This window comes from Myodes glareolus, chromosome 14 (assembly GCF_982192425.1).
Source record: "Myodes glareolus chromosome 14, mMyoGla1.1, whole genome shotgun sequence".
Lineage (NCBI taxonomy): Eukaryota > Metazoa > Chordata > Mammalia > Rodentia > Cricetidae > Myodes > Myodes glareolus.
Genome location: NC_142039.1, coordinates 66,263,154 through 66,289,355, shown reverse-complemented (window position 1 = coordinate 66,289,355; position 26,202 = coordinate 66,263,154). Strand labels below are relative to the sequence as shown.

The following is a 26,202-nucleotide window of genomic DNA, read 5'->3' as shown; positions in this document are numbered from 1 at the left end:
CTTGTAATGGGAGACTGGACTGTTTTATTATTCATGGAACTCACTGAAGAGTTTTGAAAGCCGACTCTTCATTTTAAAAAGCAGTTGAGAGCAGTATTTGTCTTTTTCAAACGTAAAAAGTAAGTGGCTGCTCCCTCCAAAGGCCTTTGATGAGTGGAGTCTCCGCATCTCTGAGAAACTTCTCCTCTGGCATTAACTATTCCTCCCTGATTTTGAGCTAAGCTAACCCTCCCCGGCACAGTCCCGCATTTATCTCTGGTAGAAGTGACTGTCACTCTTGTCTTTGATTGCCAGCGTTGCAGAGGGGGCATCTGGGGAAGCTAACAGCTGCACTTGCTGTTTCTAAGACTTGTGAAGATCCACCCAGGATGTGCCCCTGGGAATGCTTCTCATTTTTGTCAGGGGAAGGGGCAGGGAGGGCTGTAGTGTTGGTGAGTAAAAACTAGGCGAGAAATTCTTCCCCAGATTGTTAACAGACCCTGATTCCTAGAGGGAAGCGAGTGCCTTCCGGCAGCTCCTTGACCGCTCATCGGCCTGACTCTGGGGTGCAGAGTGCAGCTGCAGACAGGGCTGTGGATGGTCAAGCAATAGCAGCTTGCTTCTGAAACAGACAGACAAGTGTGGGTGCGTGTATTTGTGTTTGTATTTCATGCGTATGTATATGTGTGTGTATGTGTATGTGCACACACACACACACATATATGTATGTATGGTTTTTGTTTGTTTGTTTGTTTTTCTGAGACAGGGTTTCTTTGTGTTGCTCTGGCTGTCCTGGAACTCACGCAGTAGACCAGGTTGGACTTGAACTCACAGAGATCCACCGCCTCTGCCTCCTGAGTGCTGGGATTAAAGGCGTGCACCACTACCGCCCAGCTTCTCGATATTTTTTTTTTTTACAATCCTATATATGTGTATATTTATGAATATTGCACTCTTGTAGAGCCCGAGAATTACTACCAGCCAAGAACAACAACAAAAATCCATTGAAAACCCTTACATTTTGTCTGTTTAGAAAGGCAAACATTTGGGCCAGTGAGTGAATTCTTCACGTCCTTGAAATGCTGATGTGCACAGCTGACCCCGGCTGACCCGGTTTCTAGCTGTTTATGTGCCCCTTGAGCTAATCAATAAACAGTCACGCTGCTTGATAATTTCTGAGTCTAACTCTAGACTCAGAAATCCTTGTTACAGTTTAATTGGGCCAATTTCATGGATTTCTTCAAAATCAATTCCAGCCCAAAACTTAAATTGTATTCAGGTCTTTACATCGTACTTTTGACATAATAATAAGTTGTGTTCTGGGAATCTAATCCCAACACCCCCAAGGCAGAGGCATTCGGATCTCTGTGAGTTCAAGGACAGCCTGGTTTACATAGTGAGTTCCAGGATAGCCAGGGCTATATAGAAAGACCCTGTCTCAAACAAATAAACAAAAGATAAAATAAATAAGTAATAATAAATAAAATAAAAGCTGTTTTTCTTGGCTGACACAGCTTCCAAGCCTCTCATGGCTGACCTTTGACCACTGTTTATTTTGTTGGCTAACAGGTTCATGTCTCTGGCCTCCCCCAGGCCCCTACAGTCACACGAACACATAATTAAATAAGATAATCCCAAAACAAATAAAATAAATAAAAACAAGATTAAACACATTAATTTAATAAGATAGCATCTTTATTCTGGACACCTGTTCTAGCATTTTTTTCATGTTCCCCAAACAGTTTTTATTTTTCATTGCATGAGCAAATACTTTATGGGTTTGGACTGAGCCAGGCATGGTGGCGTGTATTTATAATCCTAGCACACCGGAAGCTAATCCCGGATGAAAGAGAGATTGAGTCCAGCATAATTGTTTAGTAAGATTCCGTCACAAACAAACAAACAAGCAAACAAACCCACAAAAAACAAAGCAACCCCTCCAAAGTTGAACCGCTGCACTAAAGCTGATTTACCACACCATCAGAGGTTTCATCTTAAATGAACTCAACTTCCGAAAACATCACCACCATTTGTGAATGAGAGGAGAAGCCTCAGCTCATTATTGGAATTAATTGAGCTCAAGATGAAGCTTTGATAATGTAGCGAGCACACTGGGAACAGCAAACTGTTTATACATGTCTTCTGATTTTACTGCAAGCGTATTAGCATTTGCTCCGTTTTTTAATTTTTTTAATGTAAGCACAAGACCTTGAAATAAGAGATTGGCAAAGTCGTAGCTGAAGGCCCACCAAGTGGGTCTGAGTGTTGTGTAAGCGCACTCTTGCAGCTGCACGCTAGCAGCCGCCGACTTCAAGGACAGGGATCTCAAAATAGGGACTCATTTGTTTATGTGAATGATGCTGCGCCTTCAGCATATCTGTGGTTCTGAGCTTGCATGTGGCTATTGATGTCCCTTTGTCTGCCCGCCTGCCTATGGCTGCGGGTCTGGGGTGGGTGGCAAATGCTGACACGTTGTGCCTTTCCACCTTAGGCATCAACGTTGTTGTGAGTCAGAAGTTCAGATCTTAGTATTTGAACTAGGATGTACTTCACGTTTGAACTCATTGCTACTGAGAAGATTTATTGCAGAATACGTATTGTCTCCAAATGATCCCAGAACTGAAAGATTTGGGATTTGAGGTTACTGTGGACATTGAGAAGGACTTAATTTTTTTTTTTGGGGGGGGGTAAGAAATTGATTAGAACTGTTAACCCTATAGACAAGCAGAAAGACATCGGTATGGGAGGGGCTAAGTGAAGGCTTCCCGTTGGTTTCAGAGGAAGGGGGAGGTTTTATTCTATGCCGTGTGGCCCAACCACGCCTTTAGCACGTGAGCCTTTTGACAACCTTCTCACCCAAATCTAACAGGGATGTAGATTGGTGTCCGTATTCTCCAAGAAAGCATTCTCAACCTCTTCCTGTGGATATATCGAAACCCAAGGACCCTGCCAGCCTCCAGTGCCGCTTCAGAGGTTCTGTACCATGTAGGGCTAAGCATAGACCACGCCATGCATTAGTTGGTAAAGGTCAATGACAGAGGGTAGCAGGCACGAGGCACACTCTCCCTACCACCAGAGTTGTCTCTGGACTTGGTACAGTCCTTGGAATCCCTTGTATGAGGGTTCTCCCTCCTTCCGTCCCTCCCTCCCTTCCTTCCTGGTAAGCGAGTGGCTTGAAATTCTTAAAATATCACTTCCCCTGTGTGTGAACGGTGGGGAAAGTAGAACCGGTCATTATTATCACTTTCAAGATTTATTTACTTGCTAAAGGGACATCTCTGCTCACTGCTCCTATGTCCCACGCAATGCTACACAGATCCAAGATGGAATCAAAATATAAAGGAGAAGGCTAGTAAATGAACCCAGGCTTACTTTTCTGCAACTCTTAGTATTGATTTTCCATTAAAGTAAAACACGCACACACACACACACACACACACACACACACACACACACACACACACACACACACACACCCCTAGAAAAACGTCAAACCATACTGGAATATATCCCACTGGGCCTAATTGAGGACCCTCCAGGGCCCCAAAACCCTATCAAGGATGCCATCGTTGTGAGTTTTTTACACAGGAACACTAGAGGGCGCTGTAGACTACAGTTAAGAATCTTGCTTGGCTTTTACATACTGCATCGAGCGCTTATTGGGCCAGGGGACTGTTGCCCTTCCTTGACGTTGTTTACAGAAGTTTCTTAAGTCCAAATCGAGTCGCTTTGATATTGTCTAGCCCACAAACAAATTCAAAACAAACGTCGTGGTGTCCTCTTCCTCTCACGCCGAGTGGAAGCTGTAAGCCTACTGTCGCTTCACTTCGTGTATGTTTAATCTCCAGAAGTCCCCGAGATTGGATAAAGTTGGGCTGCGGTCTGTCTTCATTACCTGGTGTGTTTGTTGTTTGTTGTGCGGAGGTTTAATACAATTTGAACTAGCGATTAACACATTGATACTGCCCCATCCCAGGTGGGACCGTTTTTTTGCTCATTGTAAGGTGATAAACATAGCCTTTGTTACGGGAGCTGATTCACCTTTAGGAAATTGTGTGGCGCTGTCCGTGTGGAGCCTCTGTAACTTGGGCAAAACTTATCACCTTCCTGGGTCTGTTTCTTAGTAAAGTGGTTAGAGAATACTGAATTTTCTTTTGGCCAGATATTCTGTACTGTTGATTCTTCCTCTTTCTTAGCCCTCAGTAGGTGCCACATATAGAAAAGATCTCCAAGAGGTCTGGGAAGCTGGGACTGTTGTTTACACTAGAAGTAGATACCTTTTGGCCAACAGCTTGGAAAATATTCACATAGACACTGCCGCCCAACCTCAGACCAGATTTTTTGAAAAGAGAGGCCCTAATTAGTCCAGATCTGAAATTAAGTCTCACCAGGCTATCCCGACAGTACCAGAACATCCGAGGCAAACATTTCCATAATAGATTTTAGACCCGTCTGCTCTCGTATAATTGAGGCCAGACTTCCGTGGTCTGGTGTTTGGTAGACTATTGTTGCTATGCAGTTCGTAATCCCCGAAGAATGCGTCGGTACGCTTGACTGGGTCAGCCTCTGAAATAAACGTTTTTTGTTGAATGTGTGGCCTTTACATGAGAAAAAGAAATTGCTAGCAAAAATTCGTGGGTCAATGGAGTCTTATAACTCCTGCCTTAAATACTGTAATTTCTCTTGTATGTAGAACCTAGATGTAAGATTATATTGTAGTATGTGTGGAGTGAAGCAGGTGTATTTATATGTGTGTGTAGATCACAGAACTGTAAAGGGGGGATTGTGTGAACTGAGGAAGAGATCTTAAGGGAGGTGGGAAATAGCATGCTAGAAAAAAATAGTAGTAAATAGAAAATAGTAAATAAACAGAAAAAATGTAGTAAGGAAGCAGAAGAGGGCGGGGCAGAACCTGCTGGAGAGGGGCAGGCGTGGGGGAGGGAGCTCAGTGGTGGAGGATGAGGACAATGTGTGATGACACTTATACACAGAGATGCCATGGAAAGCAAACATGATTTTGTGGGTTAGCCTAGAGTGTTAATTAAAGGCCTTCTCTCATCTTATGTAAACATAAAAAAGGTTGCTTGCATTGCTAAATTTGTCAGTCTTTGCGTGTGCACAAGTGTGCACGTGTTTGCATGTCTTGTGTCTCCTGGTGTGCCTGCATGCTCATTCGCAGCCTTCGATAGACCCTCCTGTGTGGCAACTCATTTCCCTTTGAACGTTTGTCTGCACTCTGTGTAGTTTTCCACCTGCGAAGGGAAACTGGAGTTAGCGAGAGCACGAAGGTTGGGGAGCATCCGTCTCTCCGCGGTTCCTCCAGGACTCTTGTCAGAACTGAGCCTTGGAGAGGAGCCGGGCAGGGTAGAGTAGCGGGAGGATGTGACCGACTCAGCAGTGGGAGCCTGATGGGTCAGGATGATTGAAAACTGGCGCGACGCACATAGAGAACAGAGAGGAATCAGTCCCTCTGTTCCTCAGTCCTGTCCTGAGGACCTCGTCTGTGCCAGGTGCTGCCGCAGTGGGTGAAGTGAGCGTGAAAGTTTCTTTAAGGACTCGTGGGTGAAACAGTTGCGTGGAACCAGCCTAGAGTCATAAACCCTGGCCATGGGAGCCCCAGGGTTCAGACTATGAACACTAGTCAAATGGAATTTGGGGGCTTAAAGCAGCAGGACTTCGATGAGAACTGAGACAGGACAGACTGGGCAGGAGGTCCAAAGGATGCCACAGCTTCTCTTTCTAGGCCCCTTCCCTTCGTTTGCAATAGGTAGGGGTGTTATCACAGCAATAGATTAGAAATTCAAAACAAAACCCACTAAGTTTCCTTGTAGCCTTCTCCCTTATAAGATTTTACTTATGATTATATGTGTGTGTTGTATGAGTGTGGGTGTGTTGGTGTCCCATCGAGTGTGAAGAAGACAGAGGACAATTATGTGGCATTCTGTCCATTCTTGTTTATGCCAGCTCCAGGGACTGGACTCAGGTCGCCAGGTTTACATAAACCATAAGCGTCTTTGCCCCCTGAGCCATCTCGGCGGTTGAGCCGTTCCTCGACTTCCCTTGGGACAAAAGTTCCACATTTGATTACTACTTCCTCTGCAGGTCAGCAAGTTGATGGGACAAAAGGAAGACAGCCCTCCAACCCAAACCCATGCCCTCCCCCGTCCCTGTTCCATAATGCTCAGAAATGCAGAGTGGAGATAGGTATTATGTAGCAATGGGAGCACCAGGGGTAGGGGTCAGAGAGATTATTTGACCCTGAATGTGGATTAGCACATTCAGCTCTTCCGGCCCCACACCAGCAGAGTTAAGGAAGTAGGAATCGTGGAACTGGCGTGGAGAGTAAAGAACGGATGAGCTGGAGACACAGTTCAGTGGTAGAATGCTACCCCACCCTGGGAGAAGCCTAGGTTCCAGTGTTGGTACTGACCGCATTGGGGGAGGGGCGGGGACAGGAGAATGCTGGAGCCCAGACAGGACTTGCACAGATGTCGCTTGAGCCTCAGAACTTAAGAAAGGGAAGGGCAAAGGAGTGAGTTTTGTTCTGGCTGGTCTTACACAGGACCAGGTGGGACCACCCGGAAGCTGCCCCTAGCCCACCTGGAGTCTGGAAGGGAATGGTGCCAGCTAGGGTTCATACAGCTTCTCTTTTGCAGACCTAGAAGAAGTTTCCAAGAACTGAGCACAGCGAGACACACCGACTTCGTCCAGTTAATGCTCCGCTGGGCTGTGAATTGCTTGCTATGGCTGGGACTCTAAATGACTGCGGGGTGGATTTCCAGTTATTTAACTTTCGTGGCCAAAGGGCCTCAGGCATCTGAATGTAACGCTTCTCTGGCTCTTCAGCAGTGGGCTTGCTCGTTTAGAAAGCAAGCACTGAGGAGATTCTGGGGAGTCAGGAGACGGGAAGCAGGTTTCTAGGTCCAGGCTGTTGACCTGATTCTGGGTTATGTTTTCAGCGCAGCTGACCTAATTCTGCACTGCTCTCATTGAATAACTTGATGGGTTTTTAAATCCCAGCCTGATGAGTGGATTACCTTTACATTTCCCCCCCATATCTCAACTTCCCCACGTTGTGTGCACACTTGAAAACTGACGTTCCGTTCTTTTAGCCCAATAGGGTGTGGTTGTCAGCTTCCTAGGTGAGTGGCCGTATCACTGTTGGTTTTAGAAGCATCCTGGTCTGGTGTATCACTGATGGGTCACTGTGCATTCTCAAGGCTGTTGCTGTCGCCCACGTAGTGTTTAGTGTGCTGCTGAAATCTGTACCTTCATCGATTTCCATGGGTAGTTAAGTATGCGTCTCCACTCCAAAAGCAAAACTGCCTTGGCTGTTTAGCCTTTACTGTTGCAAGGAATTGTGGGTAGGATTTTGACTGTGTGTGTTTGGAACTCATTAAATGTAAATAAACACACTTAGGATCGTTACTATTGATATTAGACAGGGATTCATTATGTATCTCTGGCAGTCCTGGAACTTATTATGTAGATCAGGCTGGGCTCAAACTCACAGAGATCCGCCATCACACCTGATTCGTTTAGAAACTATTAAAGAAATGCTAAGCCTTTGTTCCCCGTGCTGTTTCTTTTACAAAAGAAGATACAAGGAGTATTATAATTCTAAGAAATGTGCAAATGTAACATTTTTTTTAGCTTCCTTTTCCTTTCTTAAAGAGAAAAAGACTTCAGTGGAGAAGGCAGAAAATAATTTATGTTTTGGTCTCAGCCCTCAATGGGAGTCAATTTCTCTGAGCACATACTTCACTGTGGCAGTACCTTCCACTGATCCCTTTTTAAACTCAGGTGAAAACAAAGGTTCTTCTCCTTGTGTGTCCAAAACAATAATTTTTGTCTGTTTGGAACTTTTAATAAATGACTACGTAGCCACCTTCTCTTTTCCCCTACAAACACAATTTGATAGAGCTCTCTTTAAAAGCAAGAAAATTGTGCCATGCTCAGAAATTGTTGCCAGGCACTCAGACTCATTAGAACGTCTGCACAGTTCCCTGTGATAAAGGAAAACGGGCTGATTCGCAGCTCGGTTAAACTACAGAAGAATAAAGTGCAGGTTCTTCCTTCCTGTGCTTGTGGCCGCCTTATAACTCTCAGCCGTCTGCAGCAAACAAACGGTAGGGCGTGTGCTGCGAAACTGTGAGGCGGGCTCATCGGTCTTTTCCCGGGGAGAAGCGGATCTGAACATCAGGTAGATTTAAGACAGTTTTTATTTATTTGTTTATTAAATTTAAGTGCTGGCAGAGAAAAATAGTCTCTGAGAGAGCCTTATTTTGCAATTTTTTTACTATTTTTTTTTTTAGACAGGGTCTCACGTTGTCTTGAATTTGCTAAGCAGCCAATCTTATGACCTTGAACTCCCTCCCAATCCTCTGACCCCTGCTGCCTAAATGCTGGGATTATAGACCTGAGCTGCCTCCACACTCAGCTTTTCTTGCTTGTTTGGTTTGATGACATTATTTATTTGTGTGTGCACATCTGGGCATCATGGCACAGGTGTGCAGGTTAGAGGAAGCTTGTAGGAGTCAGTCTTCCTTCTGTGATGTGGGGCCTGGGGATTGAATTTAGGTCAGCAGGCTTGACAGCAAGTGCCGCTGCCTGCTGAGCCATCTCACGGGCATGGTTCTTGTTTGAAATGGAGGATCGTTCCATGTATCCCTGACTGCCTAGAACTCCCTGGCCTCCAGTTTGTGGGGATCCCAATTCTATTGCTTCTGGGCGAAGGCTACTTCACTCCTTTACTGGGTGGAGAGGGCAAACCTTTTGGATATTTTCCTTGGAGGTCAGTTCAAGATCTGTACTCCTGTGTTATGATTAAACACAGATTTTACATATGGGTGGCAGCCTGATACCGAGAGGGAGGGGCGTGAGTGTGGAGTTGGGGCCCTGGGGTTAAAGCAGCTCAGAAGCCTTTCCAGATGGCAGTCGGGGACTTAGGGCTGTTACTGATGGTGGGGAAAAATTAGGTGACCACTATACGATATTCCTTTTGGTGAGAAGTGGGTGAGAAACCAGTCTGGGGAAGCCAGGGCTGAGCTGGCCATGTTTGACCTCAGCGGTTCGGTGTGCCTTTGTTTTCATGCAGTCCTTTTCCGCTCCCCTGTTTCCTTCCCATTTTTGTTTCATACAAATGTATTTTGTTAATGTGCTAATACTTGGATGCCCTCTGAGCTTTGGAAAGGCATTTTGTTTGGGTTTGGTCCATTGAGTGCATTTAACTCCGCTGCGTGTCCATCAGAAGTTCCTGGAGCAGAATGAAGCATGCACACGTATTAAATTATCTCCCATTCCTTTTGTCTCCCAGCTGTAGAGTTTAACTTCCTTTGGCTACATGAGAAATCGAGGCCAGGCGGTGGTGGCGTACACCTTTAATCCCAGCACTCAGGAGGCAGAGGCAGGTGGATCTCTGTGAGTTTGAGGCCAGCCTGGTCTACAAGAGCTAGTTCCAGGACGGGCTCTAAAACTACAGCGAAACCCTGTCTCGAAAAACCAAAAAAAAAAAAAAAAAAAAAAAAAAAAAAAAAAAAAAAAAGAGAGAGAGAGAGAGAGAGAGAAATCGAGGGCCTGGGAAGCTGGGACTCCCCAGACCACATGCAGCTCTACTGGAGATTCAAGTCCTGCAAACCAAACATCGCCCCCCCCCCCCACTTCCCTGAATGTCTCCAACCATTGCTTTAGGATTTGGCAAAAAGTTTGTTGGTGGGGGTGTTCTGTTCTAAGCAGCTGTGAGAAGGAAATTTAGCACAACTGAGGTGGAATGTAGTTATGTCAATACAAAGAGTTTTGTTAACCAGACAAATAAGAGCCGGGGAAGGCAATACACCGCTGTAATCCTAGCACTTGGAAGGTGGACACAGCAGAATCAAGAGTTCAAGGCCAGCCTGAGCTACAGAGTATGCGTGAGGCTAGCCTGGGTTACCTGAAACCCCATTTTTAAAGAAATACATAAAACTAAATAAAAATTTCAAAAAATGAAAAAGTAAGACTAAGAAGACAAATAATAGACCAAGGAAAGTCTGGTTTACATAGATGATTTATGAAAAAGAGACCTGGGGTAGTGATTAAGATAGGATTCTTCCCCAGGCAGTGTGGCACATGCCTTTAATCCCAGCACTTGGGAGGCAGAGGCAGGTGGATCTCTGTGAGTTTAGGGCCAGTTTGGTCTACAAAGTCAGTTCCAGGGCAACCAGAGCTGTTACACAGAAAAACCCTGTCTTGGGAAAGTCTCCTATCACTGCAGACAGACAAGGTGGCGTCAACTGCCAGCAAATCTCAGTTTCCCATAGGCTTTCATTGGAACTGCTGTTCTCTGGGATGTGAATGGTCTTGTGGTTCTTCTTCTGTGCGATGCTAGGGAAGGGGAAGTCAGTCAGGCTTGGTGTCCTGGGTTTCCCTGCGAGAGACTGAGACTTGTCATTAGCCTGTCAATAAGAGGCTCTCTTTATTTTTAGTCTCTATTAATAAGTAGATTTGATCTTTGAAAAAAACCAATTTATTTTGTATTCTGTATGAGTGTTTGCCTGCACGTATGTCTGGGTACCACGTGTGTTCCTGATGCCCTTGGAGGCCAGCAGAGGGAGTTGGATGGCCTGGGACTAGGCTTATAGGTTGCTGTGAGCCAACTGACTGCCGTGGATGCTGGAAATGGGACTCTGATCCTCTGGAAGAGCAGCAAGTTGCACGGTTACCTGCTGGGCCATCTCTCCAGCAATTGGTAGATTTTCTTTGGTGACTGTTGGTATCTTTTTGTAGAAATCGGCTACATTTTCCCATCAATACTGAGTCAAGTAACAGTGATGCTATTGCGGTGAAAATAGATTTATGGTCTGCTTGTTTGGTGTTATTTATTTTTTGAAACAGGATCCCCCGTAGTCCAGGCTGACCTCAAGTTGGCTGTATAGCCAAGGATGGCCTTAAAGTCCCCCTGCCTGTACCTCCTGCCTGCTGGGATGACAGACATGCACTACCAAGCCCAGTTCTATGAACTGATTTTTATATTCACATTTTTTATATAGTCGCTGCAACTGTTCATTCGATTCCATTTGAAGAGGGGGTTTCTTTGGAGGACTTGGTACTGTGGAGAGGGACATTATTTCAGATGTCTATGCTTCTAGCTGCCATGCTTCTTTGCTTTCCTTTCAGCAAGTCTGTGTTTATTTTATTCTGGCCGTGACCCACCAAAGGTGGGACGGTAGAGGTGACTGCCCCGAGAAGACACAACCAGGGGTGCAGTGAGTATATAATTTTGCAGCAATAATAAACCCAGCTGAAGCCAATCTGCCCCTTTCTCTTAGCATGCCCTCCTTATTCTACACCAGCGTCATCTGTGAAACACTCTTTCCTGAAGAGAGAGTATTGGCTTCAGCTCTAAGTGAGTGCAATGGTTACTCATGAGTTTTAATGGTATATATTTAATCTACAAAATACAATGTATTACTCATTGTTTTGTATTATTCTTTAACAAGTGTTATTTCTCTATAGAAATTAATTCAGAGTACTCAAGTCTTCCTCCCTCTTCTCATCCCTCCCTCTCTCCTTCCCTTCCTCTCTTAATCAAGTTTATTTTATTTTGTGGTCTGGAAATTGAACCGAGTGCTCCATGTATACTCGGGAAGCTCTACCACAGGTCTGTAGCCCCAGCTTAAGGGTTATTCTTAAATGTAAGACAAGCAACAGTTCTTTATAATTACAGAGCTAGCTTCCTCCTCCTTCCTTAGTGTCCCTAGTGCTGGGTTATAGGTTTGGGCCACGGGACTGCAGGGTACACAGCTTCTTCCATTCTTTTTCGTCAGCCTGAAAACCTTAACTTCCTGTCTACACCTTGGTTGTGGGTAGGCTTTTCCAGGGACTTCCTTCCATCCTGTGGCCAGACACGGTACCTCCTGCTTTTGCCCAGACCCTGTTTTAATGGAAGCCAGAAAATTCCTACTTAAGTAGTTGGCTCATGATTTCTCTCTGTCTCCTGTTCTCTACATTATATATAAATGTGTGGATGAAAGTTTCTGTCCTGGCAGCAGCTCACAAATAAACACACTGAGGCTTCCATTAATTATAAATGCTTGTTCAATAACTCAGCTTGTTACTAGCTAACTCTTACATTTAAATTAACCTGTATTTCTTATCTATGTTCTGTCATGTAGCTGGGTACCTTTTCTCACTAGGACAACTTTGATTGTCCAACCTATAATTCCTGCCTGGCTACTTCATTTATTAACCAATAAGAGTAATATATATTCACAGTGTACAGAAGGATTATTTCCTGCGTATGTGTGTGTGTGCAGCCCAAATATTCTCCATGTATATTCACATATTCTATTATAATATATAACTATATAATGCAACATATTATATATATATATATATATATATCAGGCTGCACATACATTTTTTTCTTTTTAAAAAAAGTTTATTTATTTATTATGTAGTATACAGTGTTCTGCCTGCATGTATACCTGCAAGCCAAAAGAGGGCACCAGATCTCATTACAGATGGTTGTGAGCCACCGTTTGTTTGCTGGGAATTGAGCTCAGGACCTTTGGAAGGTCAGCCAGTGCTCTTAATCACTGAACCATCTTTCCACCCCCTATTTTTTTTCTTGAAGAAAGTGAACATTTATTAACTCACATATTTGGAGTGATAAGGAAATCTGATAGTAGCCTGTGCATACAGTTCTGGCGCAGGTTTGTCAGGCTGGGCAGTGAGGAAGCACGCTGGGGCAGCAGCAGCATTGGGACGGTTCAGGAAGCAGTCTCCTCACACTGGCCTAGGCTGGGAAGACTACCTTGCAGAACAATTTTTAATCTGCTAGTTTCTGGCCAGTGGAGTAGCTCTCAGGTTGTTCCTAGCAGCAGCAGCTAGCTTCCCCCAAAGTGTGTGACCCAGGCATCTTTATTTAAGAAGTAAGTCCTAAAATGTGAGAGTTGCTTAAGTTCACTTTGGGGTAGCTGAAGTCTCTGACCTTGTGGCACTGCATCCACGTAAGTTTAAGCTACAGAAGTAAATTATATGAGCACGCTAATTGGACAGGCAGAGACCACGTGTGTTACGATTCTATCACTCTTTGTGATCGTTTGGAATGCTCAATTTGTGTTTCAAATGTGAAAGAGTAAACTTTGAGGATGACATATCTCTGTCAAGTGCACCTTTCCTTTCATACTGGATGTTTAACTGAATTTGGGTGAAAACTTTCAGATGAAAAATGTTCTTAGGAAATTCTTGTGTTAAGGTAAGGAATAAAGGACATGCAATATTACCTTAGTATGAGTTAGTAATTACCAACACTGTAAAATAACCTATTGCACATTATTAAAGTTCACTTAATTATTGTAATATTGGTATTAGAAATAAGCTAGTTCACATAAATTACCCATAGAGAGACATATATGTGTGTGTGTTCTTCTGTTTTAAAAATGTTATTAATAGTCTATAACTTTTTCATGATAGTAGAATTTTTTTGCATAATCACTTATATTGAGTTCAGTAAGATAAAAATGTCCCGGTGTGTGCTTTTCTAGCCACTGCTATTATTTGTATCTTTCAGATTTCTAACTAAAATTAATTTTGCTGTATAAAGAAGGTTAAAAATTGATTTTTTCCCCTCCAGGTCAGCTTTGCTGGATACTATCTCCAACAGTGTCTCTTCTGCACAAATCCCCCATCTGCCCCAGCGTCCCTTCCACGGCTCCCGTTAGTAAGCTCAGTCTGGCTTTATACAAACAAATCCCTGGGAAAACTGCATGTAACCCCGGTCTTTGGAAATCAGACTTAGAACACACATTCTTCTGAACTTGTTCATGTATTCATCTTCTTTTTAAGTCATCTATTGCAGTTTTATATTTACCGGCTTTGTGTGGGGGCACGGGGTGGGCACAGGGGTGGGCACAGGCTACATTGCTCCCGCGGAGGTCAGAGGACAACTTGTGGCAGCCATCTTTCTCCTTCCCCCGTATAGGTCCTGGGGTTGGATTCAGGAGCAGGAGGATCTGTGAGGCTAGACCACAGTCATTGTGATAGAGAGCAGCTGTGGCCTTTCATTAATCACTGCAAGGAACAAGGCTATCCCTTTATGAACACCTCTTTCTCCTCCTGAGGATAAAAGAGATAGTAATGGAGCAAAAGCCCAAGATGAATACAGGGAATGAGTGCCCTGATCGCTCTTAAAGACCAACCCTGAATGCGTCAGTGTCCCTCAGACTAATCCTAGGAAGAATATCAACTTCTTGACACCCTTCTGGACCCACAGGCTTGATATGTACCCTACATTCACCTGCAGATTCTCCTTCATGTATTTTCTTTTAATAGAGTTGCGTAGGGATAGCTTCTCTTCCATTCAACCTCCTGATACCCATGGTGGATAGGGTGGGTAGTATTGTCATACTGTCATAGGTCAGCTAGCTACCCATCAACCGCCCTCTACTGTTTGCTTTCTTGGGCATGCTAAATACTCAGCTCCTTTAGTCTCTTCCCACAGAGTCCTCGCCTGATGGGTGAGAGTTAATCATATGTGCTTGGTTGAACAGTGTCAGTGTCTCACGTTAAGCAAAGGCATTTAAAGAGGGCAGGTAGTGGTGTGAGCTTCAGGCTAGTAAGGGAAAGGTGAGAGATATTTCTGGAGAAAGAATTCTGACTTTGGCATTAGCAAGACCTCAGCTCCCGTAATTGTGAGTCTGGCAACAGACTGATTTCTTTCTGGCTCAGTTTTCTCACCTCGAAAATGGAGACAACAATTCTGGTGGCCAGGGTTGTCTGGGACTAAGTGATGTAATTAGTAATGGAATGTCCGCCATGCTTTGTAGTTTGGGTTAATGGGCGGGGATGCTTGCCCTATTTAGAATCACTTAATCGCCTCTGAGCACACATCCTCCCAGTCCTCCGAGTTTCTGCCTGCACAGTTGATACAATGCACTGGCCTTCCTTGGAGTTAACAGGAAGACTCCCGACAGCTGGGAATAGTAACACTTGCAAATGTAAATCTAAATGGTGCTTTCATGTGTGCTTCATATAGGTTGTTACATTGTTCTGAAACCATTTTCCTTTGCTTGGTGTCTTCTCCTTGAGTATGTGGAATGCTCGTCACAGTGCAATTGGGAGGCTAAAAGACAATGTGTTTGATTGGATGCAGGAGCTTTTTCTGAAAACTTATGTCTTAAACACTATATATCCATAAATGATGAGCCTCTGGGTTTTCATCTTGGAGGGAAATGAAGGCTATTGTTTTCCTGGACCCCAAAAATCCCAGTTGAAATATTACAGAACCTTGGAAACCTTTGCAAAGATTCTGAGGAAGTGATCTGTGCTCTTTATTTAACTTATTAATCCAATGTAATTTATTCCCTTGGGTTAAGGAGGAAATTAATATTTTTTCCTTAACTTCCTTGCTGAACAAAACTGCCTCTGGTGTCTGTTTTAAATGAATGGCTGAGAGCTGGGAAGAGATTTAATTTGTCAGCTCGCAGAGAGGTGGACAGGCATGCAGACCTCTTCTGCCCTCACAGGCTCCAATTATAGCGGAGACCAGGAGTTCTGAATGGCTGTTGAACATCTGTCAGTCATTCCGTATCCTTCGCATCCTTCAAAGGAAGGTTGTCTGGGCTCTGGCAGATTGCATACTTTTAATATTTGAAGAGAAAATTCATTTAAAGCTTTCTAAATGGAGACCAAGAGAGTAGCAAGCAACAAGCACCTTCCCCATTATTAATCAGCAAGGCATTACTTCTGCACTGCAGTTAAAAAGATGTCTGTGTTGAGTTTCACTATGTGTTAGGATGTCCTTGTCATTGTTCTATTGCTATGAAGAGACAATACAACCAGGGCAACTCTTGCAAGAGAAAACATCTAATTGGGGTGGTTCACTTACCGTTTTAGAGGTGTAGTCCATTATCAGCATGGCAGGGAGCAGGGTGGAGTGCCTGGTGGCTGGAGCAGTAGCTGAGAGTTGACCCTGGTCTGCAGGCTGAGAGAGGGACTCTGGCCTTGGCTTGGACTCCTGAAACCCCAAAGCCTACACCCAACATCACACTTCCTCCAACAAGGCCACATTCCTCAAGCTTCTAATCCTTTCAAACAGTGCAGCTCCCCGGTAACTAAGTATTCAAATATATGAGTCTTTGGGGGGCCATTCTACTGAAATCACCACCGAGGGCCAGGCTTACGGTTTGGCTCTTGTGTTATTGTGCTTTGATCAAATAGCATACACCATGTTAAAACGTTTTCCTCCGTCTATGTGGGCTTTAAATTGACTCCCTGGCAGCCACACTGTCAATGCCCTGTTCTCGAAAGGCATTGTTACAGATTTGCTCAATAAAATTGAAAGAGACAACGCTTGGGTAGCTCAGCATTGAGAGGTGTTTGAGCTCAGCCCTTCCATCAGATTTTACTACCTCTCTCTTCTGCTTTAAACTTCTCTTAACTTTACAAGGTATTTTAGGGGGAACTTCAGGAAACCACCTTACTCCTCCCAGGGGTTTGCATTAAGTCCACAGGAATGTCCCTCTCCGATACTTTAAAAGTACCTTCTTTATACTGAATCTCACTTAATTCTCAGCTAAGCCAACCAAACTTGTGTGTCAGGTTTATGGGTTAAGCATTGCTATAATCATCTTTTTATAGAGCGGAGGTTGGGGTGTAGGAAGCACAGATAACTTGTTGAGCACATTAGCCTGGAAACCTGGGGCCTTAATGCTCTCTCTGTGATGTGTTTACCCCATTTCAGATCAACAGGAACACTTGCTAACACGTGTCCACTTTGGTAGTCAGAGGTTTTAGGGAAGAATCCTCAAGAACAACGTTTGTGGCAATAGAAAGATATTTACTGTAGCATTTTGGGGACACAGAATTTCTTTTTCCTCAACTACAACGAGTGTCATCCTTTTCTTTGGACAATGTTGGTTTTTCTGAAATAAATACAATGCATTTTAAAGGGAAGATTGTTAAATATGGTCAGTCCCAGAGATCACAAGAGTTTCATACATTTGGCAATTAAATGAGGGTCCACTCCTCTGGGCACTGCAGGCCTAGCAGTGGAGGGGAGTGGTGGAGACTCTGCCCTCATGAAGCTGACTTCCTAAGGGCCTGATCCCAGGGAAACAAAAACCAGCAACATACATAGCGTGTCAGCCACTGGTGACACATGATGTTGAGAAAAAAAAAGACATTGTGGTTTTAAGGATCATGAGGGAGAAAATGGCATTGTGGCGTTTATATTAACAGGCAATAAGTGAAGAATGGCTTGGGTAAACTGGGAGATTGAGGCTCCTAGGACGGATGCAGCATGTGCCAAACCCCTGAGGTCGGGACTGTGCTGGCATAAGAGTGGGAGACAGGACCTCTGCAGCAGCTAAAGGCACTATTCAGCAGTTGCATTAGAACCTCTCACCCATGGTGCCTGGGTGCCTACATGGGCATTCGTGTGATTCCAAGATCGTATAGTGCTGAGCAGTGCAAGTGGCATTCCTACCCTGTCTGCAGAAGGGCGGTCGTGCTCATTTTTGTCAACACTTAGAGGAATTTCGGTTTCCACAGACCCTTGATGGTTTATTATTTTTTGGAGCAGGCCATTTTTGTAAAGCTCTGAGGATGTTTAGATTTAAAGTGTTGATTAAGTACCCCAGGCACTCAGCTCCTCTCTTGGGAGGCAGCACCACCACCCCTCTCTTCTGTGCCTGCAGACAATCCAGATGTCCAGATGCACACTCAGCATGGTGGCGGGAGGTACAGAATATGTGTGTGTCCATCTTGGGCTTGCTCTTTCCCTTGCGTATGGCCCTTCGCAGGCAGCCATGCATCTAAATGCCCCCACTTCCCCATCACCAAGAGAGCCAGTCATCACTGGATTGCTACAGGATTAAATAAAATTCTTTACATAAAATAGTATGAAATTTGAATTATCTATTCAATTTTTAGTATATAATAAATCTTGCTATCATGTTAGTTATCATGGATTGCTTATAGGAAACTTTCATGCTAACCCTACTATACCAATAAGGAAAATGAGTCTTAGAAAGGCTAAGGGGTAGCTGGACATGATGCCTTAAGCCTGGAATCCCAGCACGGGTGAGGCCAAGGCAGGAAGATTGACACAAATTCAGCCTGGACCACATGGTGAATTCCTAGTCAGCTTGGACTATAGAGGGAGACACTACCTTAAAAACCAAAATAGAAAGGAAGATGGGCAGGAGAGATGAATCTGTGGTAAAACTGCTTGCCGCACAACCAAGAGCACCTCCAGTACCCAGGGTTCACACCCTCAGTACCCGCATAAGTGCTGGGTGGGCGTGGTGGCCCACCTGTCATTCTAGCCTCGGAAGGCAGAGACTGGCCGTGTTGCTGAGCTCTGAGTTCGACTGAGAGAGCCTGTAGGTCTCAGTGAGTAAGGTAGAAGAACAATAGAAAAGGTGACACCCACGAACCTCAGGCCTTTACATGCACACACACACATGCATGTGTAAACATGTGTGCCTATACACAGGAAACGTGCACACACACACACACACACACACACACACACAGAGAGAGAGAGAGAGAGAGAGAGAGAGAGAGAGAGAGAGAACAAAGAAATAAACAAGAAAAAGAAAGGTCAGCAGTTTCCCAGGAAGCGGTGGCCAGCCGCTGACGGCACAGCCACACCTGGGTACCTCCACACCACCCTCCTGAGCTTCTCAGATGAGGGGTAATGAGATGGCCCCGCCCTGTGCTATTCTTCTAAATGAAGCAAAGTATACACATGCCCAGGAACATAATGCGAAGAGGTGCGTGATTGCTGTAGAGGCTTATCACATTCCTTCTGTGTTTCATGGCGTTCGTTAAGGACGCTTCGTCAATGTGTGTAAGGCTCATTTTTACTTCAGCAGGCCCTCCCTTTGCACAGCTGTGTCGTGAGGGCTATGCTCCATGGAGACTGTTCTCACAGTGGTGTGAGAAATGCTAGACGGAGCCCCCTTCTCTACGATGGTCATAGTTGCAAGAGATGTGGAAAAATTGATAGTCAAGTATTCACATACCATGCAGTATTTGCTTTCATGGAGGTTTCTCTAAAAGGCAGAAAGGATAGTTTCCTTAAACTAAATTAAATTTTTAAAAAAAGAATTCCCCAAGTTTATTGTTCACGGACATACGTCAAGCAGTTCTTGGGAACAATAGTCTAGTTTTGCAACTGTTGAGCCCGAGAATGTGCTAAGCGTTTGGTGCTGTTGCTTGTTTTGAAGGGTCTGCAGTAGGCAGGTCCCGTACCACTTGCCAGCTGAGATGCTCTTATTGTGGAGCGCACACAGGGTATTATGACTTTACAGTCTGTGAAGAAATAACAGTGGGCACGGGTTGTACCAACCCATTGTACCCGAGGTGGGAGATATCAGCACAGTCTTCCTGGAAGCAATGATAAGTTGTAAGTGCTTTCAGCTATTATTTCTTGAGTGAAGGAAGAAATAAGCGAACCTTGAACCATTAATTCTGATCTGCCTGGTACACATGATCTACCCAGCTACATGCCTCGGGGAAACAAAACACACAGTGCTAGGTTTGGAAAATAGTATACTTTTCAATCAGCCAACTTCAGTCAGCTCATGAGTTTTCTTTTTTAAATAATACTTTGCACATTTTCAAATAGATCACGGTAGGAGTGCAATAAAAAAGGACTGAAATATAGAATGCTTAGGCATTGCCATCACTGACCCCTCCCCCCGACGTGTTTCCATTGTGTACTGGGCTTCTTTTTAGCCATGGCTGTCATTGCCTGTTTCCTCTCGCTGGCAATCCTGCCACTCACCCTTGCCTAACTCACCTGTCCCTGTAAGGGAAAGCATGTCTCGTAGGACGTCGAGTATCTCCATCCCACTCAGTTAAGGGTGGGGCTTTTCCTGCCTAGTCTTGTCCACCTCCCGGTTGATGCCTGTGGGCCCAGAGCTGTCCACAGCCCACAGGAAGAGCCCAGACAGCTCATTCTGAGATGAGCTGTGCTCTTTCGATGTTCTCGCTGCTGAAGCAGGCTTCTCGTCAGCCTGTCCTTCTTCCTCTGTGGCCGCAGGGTGTATGTGCCCCAGCGCTCATATTGTTGAAGTCTTATATTCGTTACTTTTCTCAGTGTGGAGATGAAATGCCTGACATGTGACAGTTTAAATGATGGGGAGGAGTGGGGGTGGGGAGAATTCGCTTTGGCTCCTGGTTTGAGGGTGTGGGAAAGACACGGTGACCGGAATGGTTTGCAGTGAACACACTGGGAGAATGGGACAACTTGTTCAGTGGACCAAGAAAGCAAGACAGAGTAGGAAACAAACCGTCCCAAGTCCACTGATTACTCCCAATGACCCATTCTTATTCCTCTAGCAATGTCCCTCCCCCTTAAGGTTTTACAACCTCCCAAAACAATTCCACCCCTTGGGAAACAAATTTTTATCCACTTCAAATCATAACAAACCCTCACTCCAAGGTTAGGAATTAGGCATTAGGAAATGGGGACTTCAGGAGGATGTTTTGGTCCTGGGAACAGAACTCTTGGAGATGAGATTAGTGGCCTTATCAAAGTGGTCAGAGCGTCCCCTTGGCCTTTTGGCTATGTGAGACTACCAGGAGAGAATGGTGGCCAGTTAACTAGGAGGCCGGCACTTACTAGACGCCATGGGTCTTGATCTTGACTCCCAGCCTCCAGAACCGTGAGAAATAAACTTATGTTATAAGCTTCCCAGTTTAGGACAGCATGTCACAGCATCCCAGTGAGCTAAGACATGCCCCTTTCTCATCCTCTCTGAAACATGTCTTTGTGCAGCTTCGTCTTGGTTCTTTTAGATACTTTCTGTTTATCAAACAAACTTACAGGTTTAGACTTCCTAAGGCCTCACTGCACATTGATTGCCTGATACATTTACTTCTCTTGTTACTGTGCTAACAGCAACGTTACGGCGGCGGCTCACAGTTCAAGTCTGTCAAGCAGGGAGATCAAGGCAGGAGGGATGGGAGGCTGCTGGTCACATCACAGCCACAGTCAAGAAGCAGGGAGTGGTGGGTGCTTGTACGCAGCTCACTTTCTCCCACTTCTCCGCTCCAGGATCCCAGCTCAGGGAATGGCTCCACCCACAGTAGGCCCATCTTCCCACTTCAATGAACCCGAATCGAGACAACCCCTGAAATCCATGCCCAGCAGCCAAGTGAGTCTTAATCTCATCAAGTTGGCAGTTGAGAGTAACCGTCATATCTGACAAATAGCATTCAACCTTAGGAATGTTGGAAGACAGGCAGATCTGTTGCGTAGCTTCTCCTAGGAAGACAGGCTTTAGATGGTCTTCATCGGATGAAGATTGGGATAAGGTAGTTTTCAGCTACTACTTATCAGTGTTGTCCCTGAAGACACAGGCAGTGGCTCCGGGCTGCTGGCCAGATATTTAAAGTACTTTGGTATTAAGGACTTGGGTTGGTGATCTCCTTCTTCATCCTGTACCATTCCCTGCCCCAGAAGAAAAGCTCAGGCAGGCGCAGAGCAAAGCGATGGTCGTTCTGTTTCCCTACACGAGTTAGAGAACGTGAAACGTCCTCCAAAGACAACACCAGGTTTTGTCATCCCTGAAAGAGGACGAACCTCATCTATGTGCCCTGGCTTGTTAAGATTCACCCCGAGAAGTAAGTATATCTGGACAAAATACTTATCACATTCTCAGACCTTGGGCAGCCCCACTCTTTGGGAGTCAGAGGTCTCCTTCACCTGGCCTTGCAGAAATGGAGGTGTTCTTCAGGAGACACTTGTCTCCCTCCATCTGGCTAACAGACCGTTGAAGCAACGGACCCCAAAGAAATGAGAATTTCCGCAGGAGTCTCATACTGGGAGAAAGAAGGAAAGGATGTAGCCAGAGCAGGAACGTTGTTTCCTGGGAAGAGATTTCACACAGTTCTGATAAGTTCTCAGACCATCTTAGGGGATGAGACTGAAGCCCAGAACATAATGGGTTGGTGGTGGGCAGGACCACACCTAGACCAGGACTGTCCAGATGTGCATATCCTTGGCCCTCTATTTAAACTTCAGTCTTACATTAGGACTCCCAACAATAGACTTGGGGGTCCTGCTGAATCTCTTTGTCTCTGTTACCCAGGAGGCCACATTTCCATTATTAATTTGGCTCTTTTAATTGGCTTATCGGGTTGGGTAACTGAACACAGCCTGTGACTTCCAGGTTCATTGATACCCATGACTTCCCATCCAAGACGCTTCCCTTAGCCATCCCTAGCCCTTGCTCAGTCTCTTTTCACCTTGACATGTACCCATAACCAGCTTTCTTCAGTTTCTAGTCTTCCAAATCCACTTGGAAGACTATGTTGGCTTGTTCCCTGCCTCCCCGCTCCCCCTTTAAATAGTGACATCCAACGATGCGGCTTTTTCTGCCACTGTGTAAGGTGGTATTGTGTATCCATAACAATAGGAGTATGTCTGACTCTGATTAGGTGAAAAAAATAAAAGTTGGAACCAAGCACTCAATAGAACAAATGTTAGTTTAATCTTTTCTATGCTTGCTTTTCAGACAGGAAGTAACATGTGACAAACCATTTAACTCCTGCTCCCTCAAAGGGTTATGGTGCTAGGGTAAGATAAGGACTCTATCCTTCCCTGGTGGGGTTAAATTCATCCCTCAGGTGACTTTGTTGTCACCTTTGTGCCTCAGTTTCCCTCTCTACAGAGCTAGTGTCTCACATGATTCCTATTTAGCGCACTGTGGACCTTAAATTATTCTATTAATTGCTTATGAAATACTTGCCTGCCGTAGTGCTGTGTGGCTAACTGCAGTATTTAAATATGAGTGATCTATTTTGTTACATCAACTGTAAGTGTGGGGGCTGTGGAGGCCCAACCGTAAAGTATTGATTTGTATCGATGCACAGCCTTGGGTAACACAGTCCCTTGAAGCATGGATTCTTCAAAACAGGATGGAGAGTGTTGGGTCGGGGTGGGGTAAAAGCAATGCAGTCTTTCTTCTGAGGATCAGTTTCAGTCAGTACTTCTGAGTCAGCAAGGTAAGACGTACATTTCTCAAACATCAAATAAGAGTCACTCGGCATCTGCTGGACACAGAGTCTAGGACCTTGTCCTGGACCTAAATCTGAATATCCTGGGAAGCATGTTAGAATCTTGATGCCTAATAATCCAGGAAAGGAATGGCACCTGGAGACACGAAGCATCAACATACATGTAAAGCTCCAGCAAACATTTCTGCTTGAATCTCACCCACTGATTGGTACCAGAGGCTGGGAACATTTATAAGGACTCTTCCCAGCCCACTTCCTCCTCCTCTCAGCTAGTTCTAACGTGAGCTAGGATTGAAAAGCAACTAAAGTTGACCATCGGACTTCCAGTACTTCTCAAAATTAATTGGGGTGTGTGCTTACAGTGCGTGCGTACATAGTGCCCTCTAAGGAGTTATCGAGGGTTGGGGCATGGCAAGTGAGGCCTCCGAATTCGCTTTCAAAACAGACTTTCCCTGTTGTGTTTCTGCATGCTGGACTGTGTGAACTCTGTTTTTCCTTTCCTGAACATTGCTGAACAAACCCCAGGTCCCGAGTTCTCCCCATCCGGATCCTATCCGTCAGAAACAAATTCATTCCCGAGCTGTAGGTAAAGCTACAACTTGCTTCCCTTTGATGGGGTAGAGTCTCCAGGTAAGTGTCTCGCTTTCCATATGCTTTAAATCACTTGTTATGAGCTTTGTATGACCCATGGATATAGCAGGTCAGATGATGAAATCAGGTAAACATGCTAGGGACACGGCTACAGGTCAAGCCGATTGCACTTAAGTACAGGGTGGCCGCTCTCACAGCTGTTAAACCCAGAGCTGAAGCCACTGAGGGCCGGTGGGCCATGTGTTTCTAGTATGCAGACAGAAGCAACAGTAAAGAGTCTGATTCATTGAACAGACACGTGGCCAACCCTTCCTATGACCAAATTAAACACAATTTCCCAACAAGCTTTGCTCTTCACATTCCCACACGGCTGGTCTAGACTGAGGCTCTTTAATGCATGGTTCCCATGGGGCAGCAGCATCGGATCCCTGGCTACACTCTCAGGCCTCACCCCGTCTGGCTCAGCCTGTTGGGTTTGCCCGGCTGCCTGGCACCCTGTTTTGCTGTATGATAGCCGCTGATTTCTGCTGGTGTGAGTCAGCATCTGTAAAACCCATCAGTTTCAAGATGCTAAGAAAACCATTGCTGAGCCTGGGAGGCGCAGGGCTAGCTCTGGACGGCGGTGAATCTATCAAGAGACTGGTGCTGAACCGGTAGCTGTCTGGGGTCGGTAACTTCCTTGTCTGGTCCTCTAGAATTTCAGACCTGTGGAGCTACCACGTGTCCCTGCGTATTACTCCGATGGCGCTTATTTCAGTTCTGGCATACCAGTGAACTCTCCAGCGGTGAGAGCCTGCCCTCCAGCCACCTTTGGGGCCTTTGCCAATGGTGAAGAAAGAGATTTCTTGAAATTCTATGAGTAACTAGGAATGGTGGTTGCATGCCTGTAATCCCAGAGCTTGGACATGCTTAGTTACAGAGTGAGATGTAGAAACAGCTCGGGCTGTATGGGACTATTGCAAAATGCAGACACACACACAGCCCTTCTACGGAGCACATCTGTCTATAGAGTATTAGCATTTTTTCATTTTATCACTATTTAGAAAAAATTAGGGTCACAGGAAAATTGAGGAGGGCACAAGAGCATCCTACATGTTTCCTTCCGCACACGAGCAACCTTCCCATTATCAACATCCCCATCAGGCGTGGTATATTTATCACCTTTTAAATTACCTAACATCCAACTGAATTCAGACTTCCTGAGCGCTGACCTAATATCCGTTTCCTGTTCCGGGACCCCATCCAGGACACCATGTTACAGTTAGTCATCTCTTCGTAGGCTGCTCTTGGCCAAGCTTCTCGGCCTTCCCTTGTTTTTGATGACCTTGGCAGTTTTGAGATGTATTTTTAGGTTGTTCTTCAGCTGGGACTGGGGATTTGTCTGGTGTTTTTCTCATGCTCAGCTCAGGCTCACCAGTTCTTAGGAGGAGAGACTCCCAAAGCAGGTTCTTAGCTCTCATATCTGGGTCTCGGATTATGGGGATGACTTACAGTGCGGACATTGGCTGAGTCAGTGTTGGTTGGGTTTTTCCACTTGGAAAGCGACTTTCCTCCCTCCTCCCCTCTGGTACTCGTAGAAGGAAGTCACTGTGTGCGTGTAGGGAATGTGTGTTACACTCCACTTCCTTAAAAGTTGAGTATCGATATGTATGAACTGTCTGGAAATTTTCAATATGAATGCTTGGTTAATTTTCTACTCACATCTCTTCAGTTACTTATTTTTATCAGTTTGCCGTATGAATATTGACTGTCTGCTTTATGCGATAATTTAATACTGCTTACTTTTGTTGGTGAAGTTATCATTTTCTTCATGTTTTTGGTGTCAGGGAGATGTAGCAGGGCTCTTGCTTTCGAATGGTTCCAGATCTGCCTGCTGGCAAAGGAGGGGCTAACTGCTAGGATTTGAGGGCCATTCGCTCCCAGTCCTAACTGATGTGTGCTGTGTGAAATGGTCACTCCATAGATCAGTTTTCTAGGGTCGCCATAGCAAGCACAGACTGATGGGATGACCTGACAGGGCTTTCTCTCCTAGTGATGCCATCTTCAGGTATTGGCTCAAAGTATCAGTTTCTCTTGGCTCGTCGATGGCAGCCTGTTCTATGTGTGCCCGTATCTTAACGTCCACTTCTTACAAAGACATGTGTGAGGCCAGATGAAAACACACTTCCCCATCTCCAGCTAGACAGGGAAGGTAATGGCATAGGTCCAAACTAGTTCCCCTGAATGTGGGTGACAATTATATGACTGGGGCAGACTGCAGGGCCACTGGCACTGGCACCAGGATTTATCCCTAGTGCTTGTACTGGCTTTTTGGGAACCTAGTCTCTTTGGATAGATGCCTTACTCAGCCTAGATATGGTAGAGAGGGCCTTGGTTCTTCCTCAAAGCAATGTGCCTTACCCTCTCTGAGAAGTGGATGGGGGTAGAGGAGGGTAGATGGGGAATGGGAGGAGGGGAGGGAGTGGGAACTGGGTTTGGTATGTAAAATGAAAAAAAAGATAGTTTGTTTTCTTTTTTAAATAAATAAGTGGAGGGGGGGAGGAGAAAGAGGAGGAGGAGGAGAAGGATGAAGAAGAAGAAGAAGAAGGAAGAAAGAAAGAAAGAAAAAAAACCCACACT

General features: G+C 45.1%; 1 protein-coding gene across 2 annotated transcripts in view; it reads left to right on the top strand.

The window, feature by feature from the left end:
• The window catches only part of Rnf144b (ring finger protein 144B), a 144,912-nt gene that overhangs the window by 29,305 nt on the left and 89,405 nt on the right, over positions 1 to 26,202 (top strand). The window contains exon 1 of one of the 2 annotated variants that reach the window (XM_048432957.3): positions 8,055 to 8,182. The exons of the other annotated variant lie outside the window; for it this stretch is intronic. The gene's annotated coding sequence lies outside the window, so the exon portion shown is untranslated. Of the gene's footprint in view, positions 1 to 8,054; positions 8,183 to 26,202 lie in introns of those variants that run through there. 2 annotated transcript variants of the gene reach the window in all.